Below are 5,738 nucleotides of genomic sequence, written 5' to 3' on the forward strand. Positions count from 1 at the left end.
ATGGTAAAGATTGCATCAGGCACATATCAGCAATGGATGCCACATGCAGGGACATTTTGATGAGGAGAAGGATATTTGCGAGGTTTAACATGCACCCTACAATCTGTTTACTAGTTTAAGGGAGGCAGTAATTATCTGGTGGAGAAACTGGGAAACTCCTTGATTGAGTGACCAAAATTAACATCACCCATGAAGGACAGATGGCCATACAAATGCAATACCCTGAGAGAAACACATCAACTATACAGTTTTACAAGAATGCAGACCTCGAGCTAATGGTAAAGAAACATCAGACAAATGCAGAATGGAAACATTGTATTTCATCAAAAAGGGAGATTGTATTATTTAAAAATGATAATGTGATGAAAGTCAAAGAAAGGCTGTGGAAATGTTCTATACTAAAGGAGGACAAACAAATATGACAACTATATGGAGTATCCGACTCTCTACTGCATCCTAAACTAGGTGGACACATGGTATAAAGGACATTATTGAGTTGACTGGTAGAATTATATCAGGATAGTAGGTTAGACAAAAGTACAATACTAATGTTAAACTTACTGAAGGGAGTAATTGTAGCATGCTTGTATGAGAGCATATCTCTGTTATTAGGAAATGCATATTGAAGCATTTAGGGGAAAAGGGTTGATATATTTAGCTTATCCCCAAATTAGGTAGGTAGGTGGGTAGATAGATAAGAAGATAGATTAATCAGATAATAAAGCAAATAAATAAAATGTTAATAGATCTGTCTGGGTAAATGATACATTGGTATTCTTCATACTGGTTGGGGTTTTTTTTGCATTTTTTTCTTTAAACTTTAAATTTATTTAAAATAAAAGTAAAAATGCTTTGATATTGTGTGTAAAGAAAGCAGATGGGTCCTAGACCCTTGTGAAGAGCTCAGGATGACAGGGCTAGAACTGACCAGGGCGCCAGGGAGAGGGGAACTCAGACCAGCTGCCAGTTGATCATATTCACCCAGGTCATGGCTCCCTCTCTTATGTAAAATGGTGCAGAGCAATGAGTGCCAATTTTCTAACTATGGACTCTCTGAGTAACACTGTAAGTGTCAGAAATAACCCCATGCTTTAAAAAATCCCATCTATTCCAGCACTTCATTGTCTTCTTTTGTTCTTACTAATCACTTGTGCTTAGAAATAATTTAGGGAAGAAAAAAAGGACAGTTTTAGGAGAAAATAGCAGGTAAATAGGCAGACCTGTCAGGCACCTCACCCCAGGGCCAAGCTAAAAATAGAACTAAATTGGAGAACATTCACCTGGAATTAACAACTGAGGTCCAGCTGCTGAGAAGGTGACTTATAGCAAAGAAGAATAGAAAACACCTGGAGACAGGTAGGAAGGGTGAGATCACAAGAGGATTGGATTCAATGTGGAGTAGCCCTTAGGCAATTGTTCACTAGTGTGGAGAGTTTTTCCAACAGGGTGGGGCAATTGCTTGCCCTTGGAGTCTAATTGTTATTCTCAGTCTCTTCATGGGCCTCAGAAACACCAATTCCTGGGGCAAGGGCTTTTCCAATAGGGTGGTTCAATTGTCTTCCCCCCAGTCAAAAACTGCCTGGATAGCAAAGGTCTGCCAGAGAAAGATGACCTTTGCAGTGTGAGGGAATGACTCATCACAGGAAACCAGGGTGTATGCCTTCCAAGCTCTAACCCCAGAGCCCACAACCCTGGCTTCGGCTCACACAGCTCCAGTCCACTCTGACCTCCCTCTGCTGGAGCCCAAGGTGAGGGGCTGCACACAAAATGTTGTGCGTTGGCCTTTAAAAGGGTGCCTGCATTTCCAGCTGTCTCTCCCTGGCAGACAGCAACCCTGCCGCTTTTCACAGCCAGATGTTATGTGAGCACTGTTCTCAGTTCTGATGCTCTCTGCTGGGGGGCCCAGCTTGAGGATTAGACCCCAGAGTTCTTTTTCAGTGGCAACCCTTCTCAGCTGAGATATCTCTCCAGAACTTTAGCCTTTGTCTATAGGAGCCTGGCCTGTCCTTTTGCACCTCTGCCCTTCCTACTACTCTCTATGTGGTCTCCACTTTCTGTCCATGGTTATCGGAGTTCTCTCCAGCTAGTTTTCTGTTGATTGTTCAGGGTGGGTTTTTTGTATTTTAGCTGTAATCCCCGTTTGGTCCTGGGAGTGTGTCTGTCTTAGCCATTTGCTCCTGACTTAAGCCCAGTGTAGTGTGAGACCAAATAGGACTGGCACCAGTTGAGAAAATTGTGACATTGGATGAAGCTAGAGGCGAGCTATCCATGCCACAATTCCCAGAGTGAGCTCCAAGAAGAAAAGCTATTTTTTTGTTTCGTTTGTTTTTTTAATTTCAGTCAAGGCCATTTGCACATGCTTATCCTCACGTGATCTATGAGAACCTCATTAAGAAAGACAAACTGTAGACTACATCACTTTGAATGTTTTACATTCTATTTCAAACAACTCCAATTTTTCTTTTTATTAAGTTATAGAAGAGCAGGTTTGTTTAAAAATGTTTAAAATTATTTTGAATATATTTAGAACCCCAAAATATGTCATTATACACCCTTTCACTGTATCTATCTCTTTCTCCCATATGTGTGTATACGTATCTATAGAATACATGCATAATGCCTGCATTCATGCATACATACATTTGTGTGTGTAAAGTTCCAGAAGATGAGCACTGTGGTTCCACAGTGTCAGCATTTGCTCCTTATGTGAAGAAGGTCATGTAAACTGCCTGCAGGACAATCTCATGTAAACCGGGCTGAGAAAAGAACGCCCTGTTTGAGCAAACACAAACATGGCCCAACGCCTTCAAGACAATATCACATGTCACCCACACTCCACCACCAAATCCAGGAGGGCAAAGGAGGGTTAAACCAGCAGTTGCTTACTTCATCCTCAATAATTCGAAGGTGAAGTAAGATTCTCCACATCGTATGATTTCAGTGGTGATGGGGAAAGCCTGCCACCACCTTAAATCTCCCTCCCTTTTCAGGGTGACCTGATATTCTTCATTCAACAAGGAGCTAAAGTTCTCTCACCTCAAAATTTGAATGAAGTGGAGTTTCAGTTTCGACAGATTCAATACACACTTTAAGTAAAACTCTGTGCTTCTATGAGATGTGGGGAAGGGGGATAGATACTAGGTCTAAATTCTGAAAAATCAGCTTTCTAACTCCAAATCAATCAAACTCTTGAAATTAAGACTGATTTTTTGCTTTACTAAAAACCCTGTTTTATCCAAAGACTTACCTCTAAGTTGAAATTGTAATGTTAGGCCCAGCACCTTTCCATTAATATGATGACACCCTTGTAAGCTATTTAAATCCATGTGGCTGCTCGCTTCTATGTGAAAGGGTTCAAGTCTGCATGCATCCAAGTGATATCCAATGTGTGCCTCTGTCAGCATATCAGTCAATGAGGATATGAGGGCAGATATGATGGTGTCTACTTATAGAGCCCCTATTATGGTGGCAGAGACACACATGTTAACAGAGAAATGATGTACAACTAATTAAGTGCTACATACAATTGAGATATAGAACACATTAAATGAAAAATGGAGATAACATGTATGTTATCTCGACTCAGAATTTGAGCAGGTTTGCTGAAGGCTCTGTGAGACAGTCAGGTGAAGAATGTGAGGAAAAGAACGCTCAGCACATGGAACAGTATATGAAAAGCCTTGGGAATGGGGAGAGCACAGGCGGCCCACGGCAGGTGGAGAGCTGTTAGCTGGAAATGGGGTGCGCTGGAGAGGAGCTGACAATGAGGCTGGGAGAGAGGTGAGAGGCAGAGTGCAAACAGCCTCTGATCCTAACAGAGTGATTGTGCCTCCATCAATAACATTATATATATATTAGAGGCCTGTTGCATGAAAAGATTCGTGCAATAGGCCTTCCCTTTCCCTGGCTGCCAGCACCGGTTTTCCTCCGGCACCTGGCACCCAGGCCTTCGCTCCAGCCAGAGCCGCCTTCAGTGCCTTTGCTGCTCCGGCTGGCTGGAGCAGCATATGCAAATTAACCGCCATCTTTGTTGAGATTAAGACTGATTTATATATATATATATATATATATATATATAGTATTTATATAAATAATATATATAGTATTTTATAATACTATATATATACTATAATAAATAGTGTATATATATATATAGTATTATAAAATACTATATATATTATTTATATAATACTATATATATATATAGTATTTTATGATGCTTTGATATCCGGGGGCCTGGCAGACCTCAGAGGGCTGCCCCTCCCAGCACTAGCTAATTCCCAGAGAGAGTGAACTATTTGCCTGTGAGCATGCTTTTGATAGGCATTCAACCAATCCCAAATTCATGCCCCACCTGCCTTCTTGTCAGGCTCCTGCAGTCTTTGGCAGTACACTCCTTCCCTAAATCGCTCCCCAGCCAGCCATGGGACGACAGATCACCCTCATAGCTCAGAGGCCACTGAAATTATTCACAGTATCCCATTCTAACCCTGTTCTGCTTCTGATCTGCCTCCATGCTTCTTCCTGTGGACCCACCATGAAGCCTCCTGCTCCCGGTCTCCTGCCCCTCTGCCTCCTGAGCAAATGGGGCTCCTATGTGGCCCTGACCATTGCCCCTCACCGTAGGAACTGTGGGGAGCACTCTTGTTCAGTGGCAGTCACGTCCTGACCTGCCGGCCTCACCATACCCGAGATGAAAACAGGCCCAGGACCATTTTAAAACAGTATCCTGAAGGCAAAGTTGGTATGAGGGGCATGAAAGCACATGCGGCTTCTGGCTTCTTTCTAAGAACAGCCGAGAATCGCTGGACTGAGGCGACTCAGGCCCATGAGGAGCAGGTAGCTGTGACCATCCAGGGAACAATGAGGAGGGTGCAGGGGAATGGCAGTGGGGCTGGCAGCTCCTGAATGTAATCGCTGGCACGGCTATGAATTTCCCATTTTTATAGTTTATTGTCACAGTTTTTCTGTCTTCTTACTTTCCTGTTAGGTGGCTTTTCTTTTCTTTTCTTTTCTTTTCTTTTCTTTTCTTTTCTTTTCTTTTCTTTTCTTTTCTTTTCTTTTCTTTTTTTTCAAATTATGCAGCTGAGTTTCCCGCATTTGGGGAAATCGCAGGGGTCAGCACATCCTGAGTGTGATGGATAAGCCTGGCCCTGGGAAAACCACCTTCATGACCATGGTGTCTCCCCTGCCAGGTAAGTATAGGTGGCTTTTCTTGTTGTTAGATAACACCTTTCTAAGGTTACTATTTCCTCTATTTGCTTTTTCCAAACGGGCATGGACTGGGATGCCAGAGACTCGGTTTATTAGAAGAGAATGTAAGAAAGGGTAGATGGATGATTTGAGTGAAGATGGGCCCATAAGTCTCCTAGGAGCCAAAACATATGGAAACATTGCCGTCTTTTTTAAATCTTCGGAAATTCCTGCTGGAGCCAAATTCTAGGTTCTCAGAGATCTGAATATTTCAGGTAGAGTGGTATCATCTTGGATAAGCTGGCAGCCCCAGAGAGTTGGAAAGGCTAAAGTATAGAGCAGACTTCTCTTTATTTCTGGCCACCGAACAGGAGCAGGCTGGCCAGAGCCACGGTCCAGCTGGGTGTAGACATCCCCCTCCCGTGAAGCCTGTTGGTTAATCTGCTCCACGTAGTGCGAGACCTGGTGAAGAACTACCAATGAAAGCCAAGCATGACGGCAAAAATCAGCCAGGGACGAAAGCACAGCCTGCCTGCGAGCACAGA

General features: G+C 43.0%; 1 pseudogene; it reads right to left on the reverse strand.

Moving 5' to 3' along the window:
• Window positions 1–5,071: 5,071 nt before the first annotated feature.
• Window positions 5,072–5,203, reverse strand: LOC132238992 (U1 spliceosomal RNA; annotated as a pseudogene).
• Window positions 5,204–5,738: the final 535 nt, after the last annotated feature.

Source organism: Myotis daubentonii, chromosome 7, assembly GCF_963259705.1.
Source record: "Myotis daubentonii chromosome 7, mMyoDau2.1, whole genome shotgun sequence".
NCBI lineage: Eukaryota > Metazoa > Chordata > Mammalia > Chiroptera > Vespertilionidae > Myotis > Myotis daubentonii.